The sequence below is a fragment of the Schistocerca cancellata genome, chromosome 8 (genome assembly GCF_023864275.1).
Source record: "Schistocerca cancellata isolate TAMUIC-IGC-003103 chromosome 8, iqSchCanc2.1, whole genome shotgun sequence".
Taxonomy (NCBI): domain Eukaryota; kingdom Metazoa; phylum Arthropoda; class Insecta; order Orthoptera; family Acrididae; genus Schistocerca; species Schistocerca cancellata.
The window spans coordinates 81040714-81062669 of record NC_064633.1 but is presented as its reverse complement, the minus strand read 5'-3'; the positions used below and the strand labels follow the sequence as shown (position 1 = coordinate 81062669).

At 46.9% G+C, this 21956-nt stretch overlaps 31 non-coding genes across 31 annotated transcripts; all 31 read right to left on the bottom strand.

Annotated features, from left to right (window-relative positions):
* Nucleotides 1-346: 346 nt before the first annotated feature.
* Trnar-ucg (transfer RNA arginine (anticodon UCG)) lies at nt 347-419 on the bottom strand. The gene has a single exon. It is a non-coding gene; the product is annotated as a tRNA-Arg (tRNA).
* Nucleotides 420-6758: 6339 nt separating this feature from the next.
* Nucleotides 6759-6831, bottom strand: Trnak-cuu (transfer RNA lysine (anticodon CUU)). Its single transcript has one exon. It is a non-coding gene; the product is annotated as a tRNA-Lys (tRNA).
* A 440-nt stretch (nt 6832-7271) lies between these two features.
* On the bottom strand, nt 7272-7344 carry Trnar-ucg (transfer RNA arginine (anticodon UCG)). Its single transcript has one exon. It is a non-coding gene; the product is annotated as a tRNA-Arg (tRNA).
* Nucleotides 7345-7895: 551 nt separating this feature from the next.
* Nucleotides 7896-7967, bottom strand: Trnat-agu (transfer RNA threonine (anticodon AGU)). Its single transcript has one exon. It is a non-coding gene; the product is annotated as a tRNA-Thr (tRNA).
* Nucleotides 7968-8288: 321 nt separating this feature from the next.
* Trnak-cuu (transfer RNA lysine (anticodon CUU)) lies at nt 8289-8361 on the bottom strand. The gene has a single exon. It is a non-coding gene; the product is annotated as a tRNA-Lys (tRNA).
* A 440-nt stretch (nt 8362-8801) lies between these two features.
* Nucleotides 8802-8874, bottom strand: Trnar-ucg (transfer RNA arginine (anticodon UCG)). The gene has a single exon. It is a non-coding gene; the product is annotated as a tRNA-Arg (tRNA).
* Nucleotides 8875-9422: 548 nt separating this feature from the next.
* Trnat-agu (transfer RNA threonine (anticodon AGU)) lies at nt 9423-9494 on the bottom strand. The gene has a single exon. It is a non-coding gene; the product is annotated as a tRNA-Thr (tRNA).
* Nucleotides 9495-9815: 321 nt separating this feature from the next.
* On the bottom strand, nt 9816-9888 carry Trnak-cuu (transfer RNA lysine (anticodon CUU)). The gene has a single exon. It is a non-coding gene; the product is annotated as a tRNA-Lys (tRNA).
* Nucleotides 9889-10328: 440 nt separating this feature from the next.
* On the bottom strand, nt 10329-10401 carry Trnar-ucg (transfer RNA arginine (anticodon UCG)). Its single transcript has one exon. It is a non-coding gene; the product is annotated as a tRNA-Arg (tRNA).
* A 545-nt stretch (nt 10402-10946) lies between these two features.
* On the bottom strand, nt 10947-11018 carry Trnat-agu (transfer RNA threonine (anticodon AGU)). Its single transcript has one exon. It is a non-coding gene; the product is annotated as a tRNA-Thr (tRNA).
* A 321-nt stretch (nt 11019-11339) lies between these two features.
* Nucleotides 11340-11412, bottom strand: Trnak-cuu (transfer RNA lysine (anticodon CUU)). The gene has a single exon. It is a non-coding gene; the product is annotated as a tRNA-Lys (tRNA).
* Nucleotides 11413-11852: 440 nt separating this feature from the next.
* Trnar-ucg (transfer RNA arginine (anticodon UCG)) lies at nt 11853-11925 on the bottom strand. The gene has a single exon. It is a non-coding gene; the product is annotated as a tRNA-Arg (tRNA).
* A 545-nt stretch (nt 11926-12470) lies between these two features.
* Nucleotides 12471-12542, bottom strand: Trnat-agu (transfer RNA threonine (anticodon AGU)). The gene has a single exon. It is a non-coding gene; the product is annotated as a tRNA-Thr (tRNA).
* Nucleotides 12543-12863: 321 nt separating this feature from the next.
* On the bottom strand, nt 12864-12936 carry Trnak-cuu (transfer RNA lysine (anticodon CUU)). Its single transcript has one exon. It is a non-coding gene; the product is annotated as a tRNA-Lys (tRNA).
* Nucleotides 12937-13376: 440 nt separating this feature from the next.
* Trnar-ucg (transfer RNA arginine (anticodon UCG)) lies at nt 13377-13449 on the bottom strand. The gene has a single exon. It is a non-coding gene; the product is annotated as a tRNA-Arg (tRNA).
* A 545-nt stretch (nt 13450-13994) lies between these two features.
* Nucleotides 13995-14066, bottom strand: Trnat-agu (transfer RNA threonine (anticodon AGU)). The gene has a single exon. It is a non-coding gene; the product is annotated as a tRNA-Thr (tRNA).
* Nucleotides 14067-14387: 321 nt separating this feature from the next.
* Trnak-cuu (transfer RNA lysine (anticodon CUU)) lies at nt 14388-14460 on the bottom strand. Its single transcript has one exon. It is a non-coding gene; the product is annotated as a tRNA-Lys (tRNA).
* A 440-nt stretch (nt 14461-14900) lies between these two features.
* Trnar-ucg (transfer RNA arginine (anticodon UCG)) lies at nt 14901-14973 on the bottom strand. Its single transcript has one exon. It is a non-coding gene; the product is annotated as a tRNA-Arg (tRNA).
* A 545-nt stretch (nt 14974-15518) lies between these two features.
* Nucleotides 15519-15590, bottom strand: Trnat-agu (transfer RNA threonine (anticodon AGU)). Its single transcript has one exon. It is a non-coding gene; the product is annotated as a tRNA-Thr (tRNA).
* A 322-nt stretch (nt 15591-15912) lies between these two features.
* Trnak-cuu (transfer RNA lysine (anticodon CUU)) lies at nt 15913-15986 on the bottom strand. The gene has a single exon. It is a non-coding gene; the product is annotated as a tRNA-Lys (tRNA).
* Nucleotides 15987-16426: 440 nt separating this feature from the next.
* Nucleotides 16427-16499, bottom strand: Trnar-ucg (transfer RNA arginine (anticodon UCG)). The gene has a single exon. It is a non-coding gene; the product is annotated as a tRNA-Arg (tRNA).
* A 545-nt stretch (nt 16500-17044) lies between these two features.
* Nucleotides 17045-17116, bottom strand: Trnat-agu (transfer RNA threonine (anticodon AGU)). The gene has a single exon. It is a non-coding gene; the product is annotated as a tRNA-Thr (tRNA).
* A 321-nt stretch (nt 17117-17437) lies between these two features.
* Trnak-cuu (transfer RNA lysine (anticodon CUU)) lies at nt 17438-17510 on the bottom strand. Its single transcript has one exon. It is a non-coding gene; the product is annotated as a tRNA-Lys (tRNA).
* Nucleotides 17511-17950: 440 nt separating this feature from the next.
* Trnar-ucg (transfer RNA arginine (anticodon UCG)) lies at nt 17951-18023 on the bottom strand. The gene has a single exon. It is a non-coding gene; the product is annotated as a tRNA-Arg (tRNA).
* Nucleotides 18024-18574: 551 nt separating this feature from the next.
* On the bottom strand, nt 18575-18646 carry Trnat-agu (transfer RNA threonine (anticodon AGU)). The gene has a single exon. It is a non-coding gene; the product is annotated as a tRNA-Thr (tRNA).
* A 321-nt stretch (nt 18647-18967) lies between these two features.
* On the bottom strand, nt 18968-19040 carry Trnak-cuu (transfer RNA lysine (anticodon CUU)). The gene has a single exon. It is a non-coding gene; the product is annotated as a tRNA-Lys (tRNA).
* A 440-nt stretch (nt 19041-19480) lies between these two features.
* Nucleotides 19481-19553, bottom strand: Trnar-ucg (transfer RNA arginine (anticodon UCG)). The gene has a single exon. It is a non-coding gene; the product is annotated as a tRNA-Arg (tRNA).
* Nucleotides 19554-20107: 554 nt separating this feature from the next.
* Nucleotides 20108-20179, bottom strand: Trnat-agu (transfer RNA threonine (anticodon AGU)). Its single transcript has one exon. It is a non-coding gene; the product is annotated as a tRNA-Thr (tRNA).
* Nucleotides 20180-20500: 321 nt separating this feature from the next.
* Trnak-cuu (transfer RNA lysine (anticodon CUU)) lies at nt 20501-20573 on the bottom strand. The gene has a single exon. It is a non-coding gene; the product is annotated as a tRNA-Lys (tRNA).
* A 440-nt stretch (nt 20574-21013) lies between these two features.
* Nucleotides 21014-21086, bottom strand: Trnar-ucg (transfer RNA arginine (anticodon UCG)). Its single transcript has one exon. It is a non-coding gene; the product is annotated as a tRNA-Arg (tRNA).
* Nucleotides 21087-21631: 545 nt separating this feature from the next.
* Nucleotides 21632-21703, bottom strand: Trnat-agu (transfer RNA threonine (anticodon AGU)). Its single transcript has one exon. It is a non-coding gene; the product is annotated as a tRNA-Thr (tRNA).
* Between the last annotated feature and the right edge of the window lie 253 nt (nt 21704-21956).

Genomic DNA, 21956 nt, shown 5'->3' with positions numbered 1-21956 from the left:
AATCAGCTACAATCCTATTCAATGAAAAATTGTCTCCGAAAGGCATCAAATCTGCATGAAATGATACGTGGCTATCAGCACCATTATTCAACACACATGCTCGACTGTGCGCAGACGCCTGTGGCGTAGCCCTTGGCTCCTGAATCAGATGCAGTAGTTCCAACAAAAACTCTCCTGAACGGCACTGTGCCGAAAACTTCGCTACAGATCACCCTTGTCTTGCTTGTGCTTCTGGTAGACGCCGGTTTTGCAGCCAGGAAGCGGACAGCAGCAACTTCCAACTAGTTTTAGAGTACTCAAACAACACAGTAAAACAGCATGCATCTTTTGCAGAACAGGAAAAACTCGACCGTGACAGGATTCGAACCTGCAATCTTCGGATCCGAAGTCCGACGCCTTATCCATTAGGCCACACGGTCACTGGCGCAATATACTTCCCCACTCACACCTCGTTTTCGCCATTTGTACACTTGGCAGAATGAATTTCCCATCTTTGACGCAGTTCTCCATCTCAAATTTCAGTACTAAAAGTACGACGCTACTTCTTGCTGTGTCCCATCGCAAGTTACATTCAAGCCCTTATGACGCTGATCAAACAAGAGGTGGCAAATCAGCTTCAATCGTTTAGTGCCATCTCAGTCGCTTGCAGAAGGTACCTCACCCTATGTGATACAATGGCGAATTGTCGCTATTACCAAAGCGGCGGCGGCGCCGCCGACGACGACGACGACGACAATCGCGAGGGTCTTTATCAGGGGTAGAAAATACATCACAAGAACTAAGTATTTCACGTCGGCATTCTCCGGAGACTGCCTAAAGCAGCAGTTTCTGGTGCCCACTTTAATAGCACCATTCACACTATTCATTTGCGAGAGCATTTCTTAAATACCGCACCCATTCATAATTTTTTTTATCCTTGACCGCTTTTTTCGAAAGGGCCACGGTGGGAGGGGCTGTTACAAAATTCATTTGCCGCCTGTGAGGATCGAACTCACGACCTCTGGTTTACTAGACCAGCGCTCTGCCACTTTTTTTTTTTTTTTTTTTTTTTTTTAATCTTCTTTTGGGCCTCCCAACTCCCCTTCTAGCCCATCCATTCGCTCTCCTTCATGCGCCTTCTTCGGCGAGCTTCAATGCTAAAATGAAATGAAATGCTCCTTTGCACGTAATTTAATACATACCAAACGTGGTGAGAAAAATAATCCACTCCATCCAAATTAACTCATTCTGTGACGTTGGATTGGTGTACAAAATGAGATAAACATGATCCGTTTAAATTTGTTGAGAAAGAAAGAAAAATTAATTGGTAAACTGAGATACGTTGACTTCTTTGGTACACACACAATACATGACACTGAAATCAGTCTACAGTCACAGTCTATTATTCAACACATCATCCAATTCCTTCCTTTTGAAAGAGTATGTGTAACATATTTCCAAAATGCTTGTTTTGGTTCCGTTGCGTCCGTTGCTTGTAATATTCCTCCGTGATGTAGCACTTGTAGTCCTCAATGGTGTCCATGGTCGGTGTGAGGATGACAAAGTGAACAAAATTACCATACAGCCACATTATGGTATTATGTTTCTGACGCGGAAAATACAGTGTGTCCGGGGCAGATAGCTCGGTGGTAGTGATGAATCTACCATCACTGCGCGTGAGGAATGCGACCTGCTGCTTAATGAGGTTCCATATGGTATTGTATCCTTGGCAAGTAAACCTGTGAACTGTCGTGTCAACATATCCACAACGGCGACACAAGGGAGTATCATTAAGTCCTATAGCATGTAGTCTCTCATTGTTTGCGATGATATCGTTAACCACTTGGTACCATGTCGACCGTACTGACATTGGTAAGACTTTATTATGAATATTCTTCCACACAGTATTCCAATCTTTGGATGGGTATTTATGCTCGATTCGATTCCTGACTGAAGTAGCAGCTGACGTGGCGGTGCGGCTGGGTGGCAGATGTATGCTCTCTTTGTAACTGACCTCAGTGAAGTAAAGTCTGACGTGGTTCAGCTTGTAATTAATAGGAGCCACGTTGACAGGAGCATCTAAACTCTTAGGTTCAGTCAGATGAAATAGTTTCGTTGTAATACTGTCAGGGTACTTACGGAGATATTCGCGAGTACGCTTGATAAATAATGTCACTGTCTTTTGGCGAATATCTGTGAGTCCGAGGCCACCGGCTCCCGGAGGTAAGGTCACTGTACGAGCTGCCACTTTAAAAATACAGCCTCGCCATAACAGCTGACAAACTGCCCTCGTGATATTTTTTGCGATGCCCAAGGGAATAGGAAGACATTGCCCTAGATAAACCGCTTTTGACAGGATCACACAGTTAATGAGTTGTACCCTTTGCATTAAATTAAGGTCCCTATTTCGATGCTCTATTAATGAGCCTCTGATGTTGGTAAGCATGTTCTTCCAATTAACTGAAGCCATCCTGAGCGGGCAGCTAGAGAATGTGACACCGAGAGATTTATGTTGGTTCGTGGAGGTGATCCAATCGAAGTCTGCGTTCGCAAAACCATTCAGGCTGAGCATAGAGCTTTTCGTGTTATTCACCGCAGCACCAGTAGCACCACAATAAAGTTGTAAGGCGGTCTTAAGAGCTTGAACATCGTCGTCACTCCGAACTATGGCGCCTAAATCATCTGCATACACATTGGTGACTTTCTTTACCGACATAATGGTGATCCCTTCCAAGTTAACGTTTAAATGTCGGACAAGAGGTTCCAGAGCTATGACATAGAGTAGCATGGAGAGTGGGCTTCCTTGCGGGAATCCGCGACAAATATTTATGGCTCTCGTGCATTGACCGTTGACAAGTATTTTGGCTGTCATCCCAGTAATCATACCTTGCAAAGACTGCAAGCACCGACCCCCAAAACCCAGGGCCGACATTGTTTTAAAAAGATAACGATGATCAATCCGGTCAAAAGCATTCGCAAAATCAATAAAGCATAGAGCACCTTTAACTTTGGCTGCTGAAAAAATTGAAATAATATCACGATATTCACTGACTGTTTTGAGGATACTTCTATGCGGAAGGGCCGTTTGGTCCTGCACAATGACACGTTGTAGTACTGCAGTCAGTCGAAATTTCAGTGCACGGGCAGCAATTTTGTAGTCTCCATTTAATAAACATATTGGTCGCAGACGACGGACATCCTTCGTTCCTCGCCCCTTGGGTACCAGCACAAAGACACCCTCTTTAAACTCCGAAGGTATGGAGACACCATTGATGACTTCATTGATGATGGTGGTGAACGTATCGCCGATAACATTCCAAAACCTGTAGTAAAATTCGACCGGTAAACCATCCGGCCCAGGCGTCTTGTTGACCGGAGAGGTTTTAACGATATCCAAAACGTCATCACTAGAAAATATTTCCAACATCGCCCTATTCTCATCCTCAGTAACAATCGAGTCTGTGCCGTTAAGTAACGTCGCTACAGACTGGTCATTGACTTCAGTTGCAGTATATAAGCTCGTAAAAAAGCGATGGATTTCGTTAATGATGTCACGTTGTTCATGGAGCACCTCGTTATTCGCATCGCGCAGGGTGTTGATAAAACTATTCCTTCTATTCTTGGCATGCCGAAGGAGATGATACAAAGAGGCAGTTTCGTCTTCGACAGTTGAATGTGATCTGGACTTCACCTGCAGACCATCAAGTTGCTTACGTTTCAGGTGGGTTAAAATCGCCTTAATTTTCTTTATTTGCGTGAAATGTTCAGCAGACAAAACTGGACGATCATACAGTTCTCGCAAACAGGTATAATAAAATTCGATAGTGTCTTTCCGAAGTTGAGCCCGTTCCTTGCCATAGGCGATCAAAGTCATCCGCAGTTTCCTTTTAGCGTAGTTGGTCCACCAGTCAATGGTGGAAACGTATCTGGGTCTCGCTCTGAGGCACATATTCCAGGTCACTTGGATGGATTCAGTTAAGTCTGTGTCGTTAAGGAGACTGACATTCAATTTCCAAAGCCCGCGTCCCCAATAGGTCTTTTGCCGGACGAGATGTACGCTACAACGAACTCCACAGTGATCAGAAAAACTGGTGGGAATCGTGTCTATTGAAGATGCACACGGCCTTAAACTATCGGATAAATAAATTCTGTCAATTCTACTGGCAGACAAGTTCGTCATATATGTAAACTTCACAGTCGTGGGGTGAAATAATTCCCATGCATCTGTAAGACGTAAGGCTGTGACGCAATCTTTCAGTGCTTGAGAGAAGTTAAAGTTCGGTTTTTGATCTTTTGCCGTCAGTACACAGTTCCAGTCGCCAGCTATGATGATATTTTCTGAATCGTCGTTTAATAAGTGCACCATTTCACCAGTGAAAAATTTTGTCCTGGCCTCTCGGGAGCTGCTTCCAGAGGGGGCATAGACATTAACAACCGTCGTATTAAAGATTTTACAAGAGATTCCGCGACCGGATTCTAGAAGACACACAGGCTCTGCGGGTATACCATGTTTCACCAATATAGCCGTACCACATTCATTTTCGAAAGCGACATTCAAAATTTCAGTAAACCCCGGGAAATGAAATTCACTGACCATAACCTCCTGCAAGAGAGCAATATCGGTATCCGAATTATACAGGAAATCTTTCAAAGCCGCCAATTTTAGTGGACTCCTGATCCTGTTAACATTCAAAGTCATGATATTGTAAGTCTGTGACGTTCTCTGTAATCGTCGTTCCATTTAAGAAGATAAAACAAACGGACACACCAACATAAAAACCAGTATAACGTTCAACAAAAGCTTCCTGTTGTTATCAGTGGACAAATGAGGAATTTCAATTTAGCGGAGCGACCCAGGGTGCCCTGCAAGGAGACTTTCATCAACGGTTATGCTGTCAATGATCATGGGCAATGTGTCAACTGATGTCGGTGCTCGGGGTACAGAGTCATCTTCCTTGTCCGTCGCCCAGTCCATCCCAGGGGAAGGCCGATCCGTGCTACAGTCACGAGATGGCCGTCTGGGGGGACCACCATTGGGAGCCGGCAAGCCTTCAGTACACTCCATCCCTCCACTAGACCCGTGGGGTACAGGGTTTCTATCATCTTCTCTATCTGGACTATATGTTGAACTATCTGAAATATCCTTATTTTCCTCGTGTCCATCATTACGTTGGTCACTGTCCATCTTCGTAATCTGACGCAACTTTTCCCTGGTTTTTGGGACCTCGTGCGCCGCCGCCGGATGGGCAATCCGCCTCTTCTTGTTTTTTCGCGATCTAGGAGATGAAGTGACCATATCTGGCTCGTCGTCCGGTGGGGAGTGAGGCAGAGAAGCCCCTACAGTGACTGAGTATTCCAACTCCTGGAGCGCTTTCTCATCAGTTCGACGCTGGGGAGAATCAGTCGAAACCTGTGGGTTAACCGGTCCTTCGTTTCGTATCCGGGGTAGGGCAGGTTCACTCTGGTCAGAAACCGTGGAATCGTGAGGGGGAACTGCTTGTGAGACATTTTCGGTACTCCCCGCTTGGACGACACTTGTCGCAACGGAAGGGGACTGTGGAGCGCTGACAGCCGCTGCCGCATACGAGAGCGGTATGTTTACAACGCCAGGCGAGCGCGTGACGCTGTCTCCGGGTGGCAACTGCGCGATCCGACGTCGCGAACACTCGGCGCGAATGTGCTCCGTCGAGTTACAAATAGAACAAGTTCGGGGCTGTCCATCATAAATTACCAAAGCACGATACCCGGATACACTGATGAAGGACGGGATGTGCTTCATCAAATCAATGCGAACCTGCCTCACGCCATTCAGGACAGGCAACGGATAATCAGTCCCCCACTTTTCCTCATGAATAGAAAGGACACGTCCGTATGCCCGTAAAACGTCGCACACATGATCACAAGGGATCTCGAACGGAAGTTCAAATATCCGCACCGTACGCAAACCAAGGCCACCAAAAGAGACCTGTACTTCGGTAACACTCCCATCAGAACGTGTAAATCTCATGACACCCCCACTTTCTTCAACGATACGACTACAGAGATCAGAATCCTTCAATTTAACAAATCCGACTGTAGCAATTTGCGACAAATGTATTCCAGTAATTGCATCGGAAGGAATCTTGACTTGTTCAATCACAAAATATTGAAATTCCAGGGCAGACGGTTTAACACAGCCACGTTCAAAAGTAAACTTAAGAGTATCACGTCGAGAAATCAAAGCCATCTTCAATTTGGAAACATTACACAAATACCCACACGAACACCCAGACAGCACAACTTGAAGGTACTGAGAACGCAAAGAAAAACCAACTAATAACACGATAAACAATAGAATATGGCGTCACAAACAGCAGAAAACTTGCCTTGCCCTGAGCAGTGACGGAGCACAGCGTATACACGTCCGCTCTCCACGACGGCTCAAGCCGGAATACCAACTACCACTGAGCTAAGGAGGCGCCTCCTAGCGGACTTTTAGGATACTTTGTTCTTACAAACTAGTGAATCGGAGCCCTTCAGCTCGAAACGCACCGCATGAGCGACCATTATTTGCATTTAGTTAGCACAGCTGCTGCTTTCCTACACATCTCACACTATATCGATGTACAACTAAAATTGCAAAACAACACATTTATTTCATTTCAGAGTCACTTTCAGCTTCAAATACCGTTCCTCTGATATTCATACGAAGCTAGGCATCGTCGTAACCCGTTACGTTCATTACGCAAGGCTCACGAGAGGGGCGCATGTTGGATCCGCGTAGACACAAAACTTTGCGCCGCCCAGCGTGGGGCTCGAACCCACGACCCTGAGATTAAGAGTCTCATGCTCTACCGACTGAGCTAGCCGGGCCGCACGCAACGCGTTACGAGCCATACAATACTGATGTGACCTGCGACCATCTATTGAAGATTCTTTTGACTACAGCTTATTTCCTGCTGCCACAAATCAGCTACAATCCTATTCAATGAAAAATTGTCTCCGAAAGGCATCAAATCTGCATGAAATGATACGTGGCTATCAGCACCATTATTCAACACACATGCTCGACTGTGCGCAGACGCCTGTGGCGTAGCCCTTGGCTCCTGAATCAGATGCAGTAGTTCCAACAAAAACTCTCCTGAACGGCACTGTGCCGAAAACTTCGCTACAGATCACCCTTGTCTTGCTTGTGCTTCTGGTAGACGCCGGTTTTGCAGCCAGGAAGCGGACAGCAGCAACTTCCAACTAGTTTTAGAGTACTCAAACAACACAGTAAAACAGCATGCATCTTTTGCAGAACAGGAAAAACTCGACCGTGACAGGACTCGAACCTGCAATCTTCGGATCCGAAGTCCGACGCCTTATCCATTAGGCCACACGGTCACTGGCGCAATATACTTCCCCACTCACACCTCGTTTTCGCCATTTGTACACTTGGCAGAATGAATTTCCCATCTTTGACGCAGTTCTCCATCTCAAATTTCAGTACTAAAAGTACGACGCTACTTCTTGCTGTGTCCCATCGCAAGTTACATTCAAGCCCTTATGACGCTGATCAAACAAGAGGTGGCAAATCAGCTTCAATCGTTTAGTGCCATCTCAGTCGCTTGCAGAAGGTACCTCACCCTATGTGATACAATGGCGAATTGTCGCTATTACCAAAGCGGCGGCGGCGCCGACGACGACGACGACGACGACAATCGCGAGGGTCTTTATCAGGGGTAGAAAATACATCACAAGAACTAAGTATTTCACGTCGGCATTCTCCGGAGACTGCCTAAAGCAGCAGTTTCTGGTGCCCACTTTAATAGCACCATTCACACTATTCATTTGCGAGAGCATTTCTTAAATACCGCACCCATTCATAATTTTTTTTATCCTTGACCGCTTTTTTCGAAAGGGCCACGGTGGGAGGGGCTGTTACAAAATTCATTTGCCGCCTGTGAGGATCGAACTCACGACCTCTGGTTTACTAGACCAGCGCTCTGCCACTGAGCTAAGGAGGCGCCTCCTAGCGGACTTTTAGGATACTTTGTTCTTACAAACTAGTGAATCGGAGCCCTTCAGCTCGAAACGCACCGCATGAGCGACCATTATTTGCATTTAGTTAGCACAGCTGCTGCTTTCCTACACATCTCACACTATATCGATGTACAACTAAAATTGCAAAACAACACATTTATTTCATTTCAGAGTCACTTTCAGCTTCAAATACCGTTCCTCTGATATTCATACGAAGCTAGGCATCGTCGTAACCCGTTACGTTCATTACGCAAGGCTCACGAGAGGGGCGCATGTTGGATCCGCGTAGACACAAAATTTTGCGCCGCCCAGCGTGGGGCTCGAACCCACGACCCTGAGATTAAGAGTCTCATGCTCTACCGACTAAGCTAGCTGGGCTGCACGCAACGCGTTACGAGCCATACAATACTGATGTGACCTGCGACCATCTATTGAAGATTCTTTTGACTACAGCTTATTTCCTGCTGCCACAAATCAGCTACAATCCTATTCAATGAAAAATTGTCTCCGAAAGGCATCAAATCTGCATGAAATGATACGTGGCTATCAGCACCATTATTCAACACACATGCTCGACTGTGCGCAGACGCCTGTGGCGTAGCCCTTGGCTCCTGAATCAGATGCAGTAGTTCCAACAAAAACTCTCCTGAACGGCACTGTGCCGAAAACTTCGCTACAGATCACCCTTGTCTTGCTTGTGCTTCTGGTAGACGCCGGTTTTGCAGCCAGGAAGCGGACAGCAGCAACTTCCAACTAGTTTTAGAGTACTCAAACAACACAGTAAAACAGCATGCATCTTTTGCAGAACAGGAAAAACTCGACCGTGACAGGATTCGAACCTGCAATCTTCGGATCCGAAGTCCGACGCCTTATCCATTAGGCCACACGGTCACTGGCGCAATATACTTCCCCACTCACACCTCGTTTTCGCCATTTGTACACTTGGCAGAATGAATTTCCCATCTTTGACGCAGTTCTCCATCTCAAATTTCAGTACTAAAAGTACGACGCTACTTCTTGCTGTGTCCCATCGCAAGTTACATTCAAGCCCTTATGACGCTGATCAAACAAGAGGTGGCAAATCAGCTTCAATCGTTTAGTGCCATCTCAGTCGCTTGCAGAAGGTACCTCACCCTATGTGATACAATGGCGAATTGTCGCTATTACCAAAGCGGCGGCGGCGCCGCCGACGACGACGACGACAATCGCGAGGGTCTTTATCAGGGGTAGAAAATACATCACAAGAACTAAGTATTTCACGTCGGCATTCTCCGGAGACTGCCTAAAGCAGCAGTTTCTGGTGCCCACTTTAATAGCACCATTCACACTATTCATTTGCGAGAGCATTTCTTAAATACCGCACCCATTCATAATTTTTTTTATCCTTGACCGCTTTTTTCGAAAGGGCCACGGTGGGAGGGGCTGTTACAAAATTCATTTGCCGCCTGTGAGGATCGAACTCACGACCTCTGGTTTACTAGACCAGCGCTCTGCCACTGAGCTAAGGAGGCGCCTCCTAGCGGACTTTTAGGATACTTTGTTCTTACAAACTAGTGAATCGGAGCCCTTCAGCTCGAAACGCACCGCATGAGCGACCATTATTTGCATTTAGTTAGCACAGCTGCTGCTTTCCTACACATCTCACACTATATCGATGTACAACTAAAATTGCAAAACAACACATTTATTTCATTTCAGAGTCACTTTCAGCTTCAAATACCGTTCCTCTGATATTCATACGAAGCTAGGCATCGTCGTAACCCGTTACGTTCATTACGCAAGGCTCACGAGAGGGGCGCATGTTGGATCCGCGTAGACACAAAACTTTGCGCCGCCCAGCGTGGGGCTCGAACCCACGACCCTGAGATTAAGAGTCTCATGCTCTACCGACTGAGCTAGCCGGGCCGCACGCAACGCGTTACGAGCCATACAATACTGATGTGACCTGCGACCATCTATTGAAGATTCTTTTGACTACAGCTTATTTCCTGCTGCCACAAATCAGCTACAATCCTATTCAATGAAAAATTGTCTCCGAAAGGCATCAAATCTGCATGAAATGATACGTGGCTATCAGCACCATTATTCAACACACATGCTCGACTGTGCGCAGACGCCTGTGGCGTAGCCCTTGGCTCCTGAATCAGATGCAGTAGTTCCAACAAAAACTCTCCTGAACGGCACTGTGCCGAAAACTTCGCTTCAGATCACCCTTGTCTTGCTTGTGCTTCTGGTAGACGCCGGTTTTGCAGCCAGGAAGCGGACAGCAGCAACTTCCAACTAGTTTTAGAGTACTCAAACAACACAGTAAAACAGCATGCATCTTTTGCAGAACAGGAAAAACTCGACCGTGACAGGATTCGAACCTGCAATCTTCGGATCCGAAGTCCGACGCCTTATCCATTAGGCCACACGGTCTCTGGCGCAATATACTTCCCCACTCACACCTCGTTTTCGCCATTTGTACACTTGGCAGAATGAATTTCCCATCTTTGACACAGTTCTCCATCTCAAATTTCAGTACTAAAAGTACGACGCTACTTCTTGCTGTGTCCCATCGCAAGTTACATTCAAGCCCTTATGACGCTGATCAAACAAGAGGTGGCAAATCAGCTTCAATCGTTTAGTGCCATCTCAGTCGCTTGCAGAAGGTACCTCACCCTATGTGATACAATGGCGAATTGTCGCTATTACCAAAGCGGCGGCGGCGCCGCCGACGACGACGACAATCGCGAGGGTCTTTATCAGGGGTAGAAAATACATCACAAGAACTAAGTATTTCACGTCGGCATTCTCCGGAGACTGCCTAAAGCAGCAGTTTCTGGTGCCCACTTTAATAGCACCATTCACACTATTCATTTGCGAGAGCATTTCTTAAATACCGCACCCATTCATAATTTTTTTTATCCTTGACCGCTTTTTTCGAAAGGGCCACGGTGGGAGGGGCTGTTACAAAATTCATTTGCCGCCTGTGAGGATCGAACTCACGACCTCTGGTTTACTAGACCAGCGCTCTGCCACTGAGCTAAGGAGGCGCCTCCTAGCGGACTTTTAGGATACTTTGTTCTTACAAACTAGTGAATCGGAGCCCTTCAGCTCGAAACGCACCGCATGAGCGACCATTATTTGCATTTAGTTAGCACAGCTGCTGCTTTCCTACACATCTCACACTATATCGATGTACAACTAAAATTGCAAAACAACACATTTATTTCATTTCACAGTCACTTTCAGCTTCAAATACCGTTCCTCTGATATTCATACGAAGCTAGGCATCGTCGTAACCCGTTACGTTCATTACGCAAGGCTCACGAGAGGGGCGCATGTTGGATCCGCGTAGACACAAAATTTTGCGTCGCCCAGCGTGGGGCTCGAACCCACGACCCTGAGATTAAGAGTCTCATGCTCTACCGACTGAGCTAGCCGGGCCGCACGCAACGCGTTACGAGCCATACAATACTGATGTGACCTGCGACCATCTATTGAAGATTCTTTTGACTACAGCTTATTTCCTGCTGCCACAAATCAGCTACAATCCTATTCAATGAAAAATTGTCTCCGAAAGGCATCAAATCTGCATGAAATGATACGTGGCTATCAGCACCATTATTCAACACACATGCTCGACTGTGCGCAGACGCCTGTGGCGTAGCCCTTGGCTCCTGAATCAGATGCAGTAGTTCCAACAAAAACTCTCCTGAACGGCACTGTGCCGAAAACTTCGCTACAGATCACCCTTGTCTTGCTTGTGCTTCTGGTAGACGCCGGTTTTGCAGCCAGGAAGCGGACAGCAGCAACTTCCAACTAGTTTTAGAGTACTCAAACAACACAGTAAAACAGCATGCATCTTTTGCAGAACAGGAAAAACTCGACCGTGACAGGATTCGAACCTGCAATCTTCGGATCCGAAGTCCGACGCCTTATCCATTAGGCCACACGGTCACTGGCGCAATATACTTCCCCACTCACACCTCGTTTTCGCCATTTGTACACTTGGCAGAATGAATTTCCCATCTTTGACGCAGTTCTCCATCTCAAATTTCAGTACTAAAAGTACGACGCTACTTCTTGCTGTGTCCCATCGCAAGTTACATTCAAGCCCTTATGACGCTGATCAAACAAGAGGTGGCAAATCAGCTTCAATCGTTTAGTGCCATCTCAGTCGCTTGCAGAAGGTACCTCACCCTATGTGATACAATGGCGAATTGTCGCTATTACCAAAGCGGCGGCGGCGCCGCCGACGACGACGACAATCGCGAGGGTCTTTATCAGGGGTAGAAAATACATCACAAGAACTAAGTATTTCACGTCGGCATTCTCCGGAGACTGCCTAAAGCAGCAGTTTCTGGTGCCCACTTTAATAGCACCATTCACACTATTCATTTGCGAGAGCATTTCTTAAATACCGCACCCATTCATAATTTTTTTTATCCTTGACCGCTTTTTTCGAAAGGGCCACGGTGGGAGGGGCTGTTACAAAATTCATTTGCCGCCTGTGAGGATCGAACTCACGACCTCTGGTTTACTAGACCAGCGCTCTGCCACTGAGCTAAGGAGGCGCCTCCTAGCGGACTTTTAGGATACTTTGTTCTTACAAACTAGTGAATCGGAGCCCTTCAGCTCGAAACGCACCGCATGAGCGACCATTATTTGCATTTAGTTAGCACAGCTGCTGCTTTCCTACACATCTCACACTATATCGATGTACAACTAAAATTGCAAAACAACACATTTATTTCATTTCACAGTCACTTTCAGCTTCAAATACCGTTCCTCTGATATTCATACGAAGCTAGGCATCGTCGTAACCCGTTACGTTCATTACGCAAGGCTCACGAGAGGGGCGCATGTTGGATCCGCGTAGACACAAAATTTTGCGTCGCCCAGCGTGGGGCTCGAACCCACGACCCTGAGATTAAGAGTCTCATGCTCTACCGACTGAGCTAGCCGGGCCGCACGCAACGCGTTACGAGCCATACAATACTGATGTGACCTGCGACCATCTATTGAAGATTCTTTTGACTACAGCTTATTTCCTGCTGCCACAAATCAGCTACAATCCTATTCAATGAAAAATTGTCTCCGAAAGGCATCAAATCTGCATGAAATGATACGTGGCTATCAGCACCATTATTCAACACACATGCTCGACTGTGCGCAGACGCCTGTGGCGTAGCCCTTGGCTCCTGAATCAGATGCAGTAGTTCCAACAAAAACTCTCCTGAACGGCACTGTGCCGAAAACTTCGCTACAGATCACCCTTGTCTTGCTTGTGCTTCTGGTAGACGCCGGTTTTGCAGCCAGGAAGCGGACAGCAGCAACTTCCAACTAGTTTTAGAGTACTCAAACAACACAGTAAAACAGCATGCATCTTTTGCAGAACAGGAAAAACTCGACCGTGACAGGATTCGAACCTGCAATCTTCGGATCCGAAGTCCGACGCCTTATCCATTAGGCCACACGGTCACTGGCGCAATATACTTCCCCACTCACACCTCGTTTTCGCCATTTGTACACTTGGCAGAATGAATTTCCCATCTTTGACGCAGTTCTCCATCTCAAATTTCAGTACTAAAAGTACGACGCTACTTCTTGCTGTGTCCCATCGCAAGTTACATTCAAGCCCTTATGACGCTGATCAAACAAGAGGTGGCAAATCAGCTTCAATCGTTTAGTGCCATCTCAGTCGCTTGCAGAAGGTACCTCACCCTATGTGATACAATGGCGAATTGTCGCTATTACCAAAGCGGCGGCGGCGCCGACGACGACGACGACAATCGCGAGGGTCTTTATCAGGGGTAGAAAATACATCACAAGAACTAAGTATTTCACGTCGGCATTCTCCGGAGACTGCCTAAAGCAGCAGTTTCTGGTGCCCACTTTAATAGCACCATTCACACTATTCATTTGCGAGAGCATTTCTTAAATACCGCACCCATTCATAATTTTTTTTATCCTTGACCGCTTTTTTCGAAAGGGCCACGGTGGGAGGGGCTGTTACAAAATTCATTTGCCGCCTGTGAGGATCGAACTCACGACCTCTGGTTTACTAGACCAGCGCTCTGCCACTGAGCTAAGGAGGCGCCTCCTAGCGGACTTTTAGGATACTTTGTTCTTACAAACTAGTGAATCGGAGCCCTTCAGCTCGAAACGCACCGCATGAGCGACCATTATTTGCATTTAGTTAGCACAGCTGCTGCTTTCCTACACATCTCACACTATATCGATGTACAACTAAAATTGCAAAACAACACATTTATTTCATTTCAGAGTCACTTTCAGCTTCAAATACCGTTCCTCTGATATTCATACGAAGCTAGGCAGCGTCGTAACCCGTTACGTTCATTACGCAAGGCTCACGAGAGGGGCGCATGTTGGATCCGCGTAGACACAAAATTTTGCGCCGCCCAGCGTGGGGCTCGAACCCACGACCCTGAGATTAAGAGTCTCATGCTCTACCGACTGAGCTAGCCGGGCTGCACGCAACGCGTTACGAGCCATACAATACTGATGTGACCTGCGACCATCTATTGAAGATTCTTTTGACTACAGCTTATTTCCTGCTGCCACAAATCAGCTACAATCCTATTCAATGAAAAATTGTCTCCGAAAGGCATCAAATCTGCATGAAATGATACGTGGCTATCAGCACCATTATTCAACACACATGCTCGACTGTGCGCAGACGCCTGTGGCGTAGCCCTTGGCTCCTGAATCAGATGCAGTAGTTCCAACATAAACTCTCCTGAACGGCACTGTGCCGAAAACTTCGCTACAGATCACCCTTGTCTTGCTTGTGCTTCTGGTAAACGCCGGTTTTGCAGCCAGGAAGCGGACAGCAGCAACTTCCAACTAGTTTTAGAGTACTCAAACAACACAGTAAAACAGCATGCATCTTTTGCAGAATAGGAAAAACTCGACCGTGACAGGATTCGAACCTGCAATCTTCGGATCCGAAGTCCGACGCCTTATCCATTAGGCCACACGGTCACTGGCGCAATATACTTCCCCACTCACACCTCGTTTTCGCCATTTGTACACTTGGCAGAATGAATTTCCCATCTTTGACGCAGTTCTCCATCTCAAATTTCAGTACTAAAAGTACGACGCTACTTCTTGCTGTGTCCCATCGCAAGTTACATTCAAGCCCTTATGACGCTGATCAAACAAGAGGTGGCAAATCAGCTTCAATCGTTTAGTGCCATCTCAGTCGCTTGCAGAAGGTACCTCACCCTATGTGATACAATGGCGAATTGTCGCTATTACCAAAGCGGCGGCGGCGCCGACGACGACGACGACAATCGCGAGGGTCTTTATCAGGGGTAGAAAATACATCACAAGAACTAAGTATTTCACGTCGGCATTCTCCGGAGACTGCCTAAAGCAGCAGTTTCTGGTGCCCACTTTAATAGCACCATTCACACTATTCATTTGCGAGAGCATTTCTTAAATACCGCACCCATTCATAATTTTTTTTATCCTTGACCGCTTTTTTCGAAAGGGCCACGGTGGGAGGGGCTGTTACAAAATTCATTTGCCGCCTGTGAGGATCGAACTCACGACCTCTGGTTTACTAGACCAGCGCTCTGCCACTGAGCTAAGGAGGCGCCTCCTAGCGGACTTTTAGGATACTTTGTTCTTACAAACTAGTGAATCGGAGCCCTTCAGCTCGAAACGCACCGCATGAGCGACCATTATTTGCATTTAGTTAGCACAGCTGCTGCTTTCCTACACATCTCACACTATATCGATGTACAACTAAAATTGCAAAACAACACATTTATTTCATTTCAGAGTCACTTTCAGCTTCAAAATACCGTTCCTCTGATATTCATACGAAGCTAGGCATCGTCGTAACCCGTTACGTTCATTACGCAAGGCTCACGAGAGGGGCGCATGTTGGATCCGCGTAGACACAAAATTTTGCGCCGCCCAGCGTGGGGCTCGAAACCCACGACCCTGAGATTAAGAGTCTCATGCTCTACCGACTAAGCTAGCCGGGCTGCACGCAACGCGTTACGAGCCATACAATACTGATGTGACCTGCGACCATCTATTGAAGATTCTTTTGACTACAGCTTATTTCCTGCTGCCACAAATCAGCTACAATCCTATTCAATGAAAAATTGTCTCCGAAAGGCATCAAATCTGCATGAAATGATACGTGGCTATCAGCACCATTATTCAACACACATGCTCGACTGTGCGCAGACGCCTGTGGCGTAGCCCTTGGCTCCTGAATCAGATGCAGTAGTTCCAACAAAAACTCTCCTGAACGGCACTGTGCCGAAAACTTCGCTACAGATCACCCTTGTCTTGCTTGTGCTTCTGGTAGACGCCGGTTTTGCAGCCAGGAAGCGGACAGCAGCAACTTCCAACTAGTTTTAGAGTACTCAAACAACACAGTAAAACAGCATGCATCTTTTGCAGAACAGGAAAAACTCGACCGTGACAGGATTCGAACCTGCAATCTTCGGATCCGAAGTCCGACGCCTTATCCATTAGGCCACACGGTCACTGGCGCAATATACTTCCCCACTCACACCTCGTTTTCGCCATTTGTACACTTGGCAGAATGAATTTCCCATCTTTGACGCAGTTCTCCATCTCAAATTTCAGTACTAAAAGTACGACGCTACTTCTTGCTGTGTCCCATCGCAAGTTACATTCAAGCCCTTATGACGCTGATCAAACAAGAGGTGGCAAATCAGCTTCAATCGTTTAGTGCCATCTCAGTCGCTTGCAGAAGGTACCTCACCCTATGTGATACAATGGCGAATTGTCGCTATTACCAAAGCGGCGGCGGCGCCGACGACGACGACGACAATCGCGAGGGTCTTTATCAGGGGTAGAAAATACATCACAAGAACTAAGTATTTCACGTCGGCATTCTCCGGAGACTGCCTAAAGCAGCAGTTTCTGGTGCCCACTTTAATAGCACCATTCACACTATTCATTTGCGAGAGCATTTCTTAAATACCGCACCCATTCATAATTTTTTTTATCCTTGACCGCTTTTTTCGAAAGGGCCACGGTGGGAGGGGCTGTTACAAAATTCATTTGCCGCCTGTGAGGATCGAACTCACGACCTCTGGTTTACTAGACCAGCGCTCTGCCACTGAGCTAAGGAGGCGCCTCCTAGCGGACTTTTAGGATACTTTGTTCTTACAAACTAGTGAATCGGAGCCCTTCAGCTCGAAACGCACCGCATGAGCGACCATTATTTGCATTTAGTTAGCACAGCTGCTGCTTTCCTACACATCTCACACTATATCGATGTACAACTAAAATTGCAAAACAACACATTTATTTCATTTCAGAGTCACTTTCAGCTTCAAATACCGTTCCTCTGATATTCATACGAAGCTAGGCATCGTCGTAACCCGTTACGTTCATTACGCAAGGCTCACGAGAGGGGCGCATGTTGGATCCGCGTAGACACAAAATTTTGCGCCGCCCAGCGTGGGGCTCGAACCCACGACCCTGAGATTAAGAGTCTCATGCTCTACCGACTGAGCTAGCCGGGCTGCACGCAACGCGTTACGAGCCATACAATACTGATGTGACCTGCGACCATCTATTGAAGATTCTTTTGACTACAGCTTATTTCCTGCTGCCACAAATCAGCTACAATCCTATTCAATGAAAAATTGTCTCCGAAAGGCATCAAATCTGCATGAAATGATACGTGGCTATCAGCACCATTATTCAACACACATGCTCGACTGTGCGCAGACGCCTGTGGCGTAGCCCTTGGCTCCTGAATCAGATGCAGTAGTTCCAACAAAAACTCTCCTGATCGGCACTGTGCCGAAAACTTCGCTACAGATCACCCTTGTCTTGCTTGTGCTTCTGGTAGACGCCGGTTTTGCAGCCAGGAAGCGGACAGCAGCAACTTCCAACTAGTTTTAGAGTACTCAAACAACACAGTAAAACAGCATGCATCTTTTGCAGAACAGGAAAAACTCGACCGTGACAGGATTCGAACCTGCAATCTTCGGATCCGAAGTCCGACGCCTTATCCATTAGGCCACACGGTCACTGGCGCAATATACTTCCCCACTCACACCTCGTTTTCGCCATTTGTACACTTGGCAGAATGAATTTCCCATCTTTGACGCAGTTCTCCATCTCAAATTTCAGTACTAAAAGTACGACGCTACTTCTTGCTGTGTCCCATCGCAAGTTACATTCAAGCCCTTATGACGCTGATCAAACAAGAGGTGGCAAATCAGCTTCAATCGTTTAGTGCCATCTCAGTCGCTTGCAGAAGGTACCTCACCCTATGTGATACAATGGCGAATTGTCGCTATTACCAAAGCGGCGGCGGCGCCGACGACGACGACGACGACGACAATCGCGAGGGTCTTTATCAGGGGTAGAAAATACATCACAAGAACTAAGTATTTCACGTCGGCATTCTCCGGAGACTGCCTAAAGCAGCAGTTTCTGGTGCCCACTTTAATAGCACCATTCACACTATTCATTTGCGAGAGCATTTCTTAAATACCGCACCCATTCATAATTTTTTTTATCCTTGACCGCTTTTTTCGAAAGGGCCACGGTGGGAGGGGCTGTTACAAAATTCATTTGCCGCCTGTGAGGATCGAACTCACGACCTCTGGTTTACTAGACCAGCGCTCTGCCACTGAGCTAAGGAGGCGCCTCCTAGCGGAGTTTTAGGATTCTTTGTTCTTACAAACTAGTGAATCGGAGCCCTTCAGCTCGAAACGCACCGCATGAGCGACCATTATTTGCATTTAGTTAGCACAGCTGCTGCTTTCCTACACATCTCACACTATATCGATGTACAACTAAAATTGCAAAACAACACATTTATTTCATTTCAGAGTCACTTTCAGCTTCAAATACCGTTCCTCTGATATTCATACGAAGCTAGGCATCGTCGTAACCCGTTACGTTCATTACGCAAGGCTCACGAGAGGGGCGCATGTTGGATCCGCGTGGACACAAAATTTTGCGCCGCCCAGCGTGGGGCTCGAACCCACGACCCTGAGATTAAGAGTCTCATGCTCTACCGACTAAGCTAGCCGGGCTGCACGCAACGCGTTACGAGCCATACAATACTGATGTGACCTGCGACCATCTATTGAAGATTCTTTTGACTACAGCTTATTTCCTGCTGCCACAAATCAGCTACAATCCTATTCAATGAAAAATTGTCTCCGAAAGGCATCAAATCTGCATGAAATGATACGTGGCTATCAGCACCATTATTCAACACACATGCTCGACTGTGCGCAGACGCCTGTGGCGTAGCCCTTGGCTCCTGAATCAGATGCAGTAGTTCCAACAAAAACTCTCCTGAACGGCACTGTGCCGAAAACTTCGCTACAGATCACCCTTGTCTTGCTTGTGCTTCTGGTAGACGCCGGTTTTGCAGCCAGGAAGCGGACAGCAGCAACTTCCAACTAGTTTTAGAGTACTCAAACAACACAGTAAAACAGCATGCATCTTTTGCAGAACAGGAAAAACTCGACCGTGACAGGATTCGAACCTGCAATCTTCGGATCCGAAGTCCGACGCCTTATCCATTAGGCCACACGGTCACTGGCGCAATATACTTCCCCACTCACACCTCGTTTTCGCCATTTGTACACTTGGCAGAATGAATTTCCCATCTTTGACGCAGTTCTCCATCTCAAATTTCAGTACTAAAAGTACGACGCTACTTCTTGCTGTGTCCCATCGCAAGTTACATTCAAGCCCTTATGACGCTGATCAAACAAGAGGTGGCAAATCAGCTTCAATCGTTTAGTGCCATCTCAGTCGCTTGCAGAAGGTACCTCACCCTATGTGATACAATGGCGAATTGTCGCTATTACCAAAGCGGCGGCGGCGCCGACGACGACGACGACGACGACGACAATCGCGAGGGTCTTTATCAGGGGTAGAAAATACATCACAAGAACTAAGTATTTCACGTCGGCATTCTCCGGAGACTGCCTAAAGCAGCAGTTTCTGGTGCCCACTTTAATAGCACCATTCACACTATTCATTTGCGAGAGCATTTCTTAAATACCGCACCCATTCATAATTTTTTTTATCCTTGACCGCTTTTTTCGAAAGGGCCACGGTGGGAGGGGCTGTTACAAAATTCATTTGCCGCCTGTGAGGATCGAACTCACGACCTCTGGTTTACTAGACCAGCGCTCTGCCACTGAGCTAAGGAGGCGCCTCCTAGCGGACTTTTAGGATACTTTGTTCTTACAAACTAGTGAATCGGAGCCCTTCAGCTCGAAACGCACCGCATGAGCGACCATTATTTGCATTTAGTTAGCACAGCTGCTGCTTTCCTACACATCTCACACTATATCGATGTACAACTAAAATTGCAAAACAACACATTTATTTCATTTCAGAGTCACTTTCAGCTTCAAATACCGTTCCTCTGATATTCATACGAAGCTAGGCATCGTCGTAACCCGTTACGTTCATTACGCAAGGCTCACGAGAGGGGCGCATGTTGGATCCGCGTAGACACAAAATTTTGCGCCGCCCAGCGTGGGGCTCGAACCCACGACCCTGAGATTAAGAGTCTCATGCTCTACCGACTGAGCTAGCCGGGCTGCACGCAACGCGTTACGAGCCATACAATACTGATGTGACCTGCGACCATCTATTGAAGATTCTTTTGACTACAGCTTATTTCCTGCTGCCACAAATCAGCTACAATCCTATTCAATGAAAAATTGTCTCCGAAAGGCATCAAATCTGCATGAAATGATACGTGGCTATCAGCACCATTATTCAACACACATGCTCGACTGTGCGCAGACGCCTGTGGCGTAGCCCTTGGCTCCTGAATCAGATGCAGTAGTTCCAACAAAAACTCTCCTGAACGGCACTGTGCCGAAAACTTCGCTACAGATCACCCTTGTCTTGCTTGTGCTTCTGGTAGACGCCGGTTTTGCAGCCAGGAAGCGGACAGCAGCAACTTCCAACTAGTTTTAGAGTACTCAAACAACACAGTAAAACAGCATGCATCTTTTGCAGAACAGGAAAAACTCGACCGTGACAGGATTCGAACCTGCAATCTTCGGATCCGAAGTCCGACGCCTTATCCATTAGGCCACACGGTCACTGGCGCAATATACTTCCCCACTCACACCTCGTTTTCGCCATTTGTACACTTGGCAGAATGAATTTCCCATCTTTGACGCAGTTCTCCATCTCAAATTTCAGTACTAAAAGTACGACGCTACTTCTTGCTGTGTCCCATCGCAAGTTACATTCAAGCCCTTATGACGCTGATCAAACAAGAGGTGGCAAATCAGCTTCAATCGTTTAGTGCCATCTCAGTCGCTTGCAGAAGGTACCTCACCCTATGTGATACAATGGCGAATTGTCGCTATTACCAAAGCGGCGGCGGCGCCGACGACGACGACGACAATCGCGAGGGTCTTTATCAGGGGTAGAAAATACATCACAAGAACTAAGTATTTCACGTCGGCATTCTCCGGAGACTGCCTAAAGCAGCAGTTTCTGGTGCCCACTTTAATAGCACCATTCACACTATTCATTTGCGAGAGCATTTCTTAAATACCGCACCCATTCATAATTTTTTTTATCCTTGACCGCTTTTTTCGAAAGGGCCACGGTGGGAGGGGCTGTTACAAAATTCATTTGCCGCCTGTGAGGATCGAACTCACGACCTCTGGTTTACTAGACCAGCGCTCTGCCACTGAGCTAAGGAGGCGCCTCCTAGCGGACTTTTAGGATACTTTGTTCTTACAAACTAGTGAATCGGAGCCCTTCAGCTCGAAACGCACCGCATGAGCGACCATTATTTGCATTTAGTTAGCACAGCTGCTGCTTTCCTACACATCTCACACTATATCGATGTACAACTAATATTGCAAAACAACACATTTATTTCATTTCAGAGTCACTTTCAGCTTCAAATACCGTTCCTCTGATATTCATACGAAGCTAGGCATCGTCGTAACCCG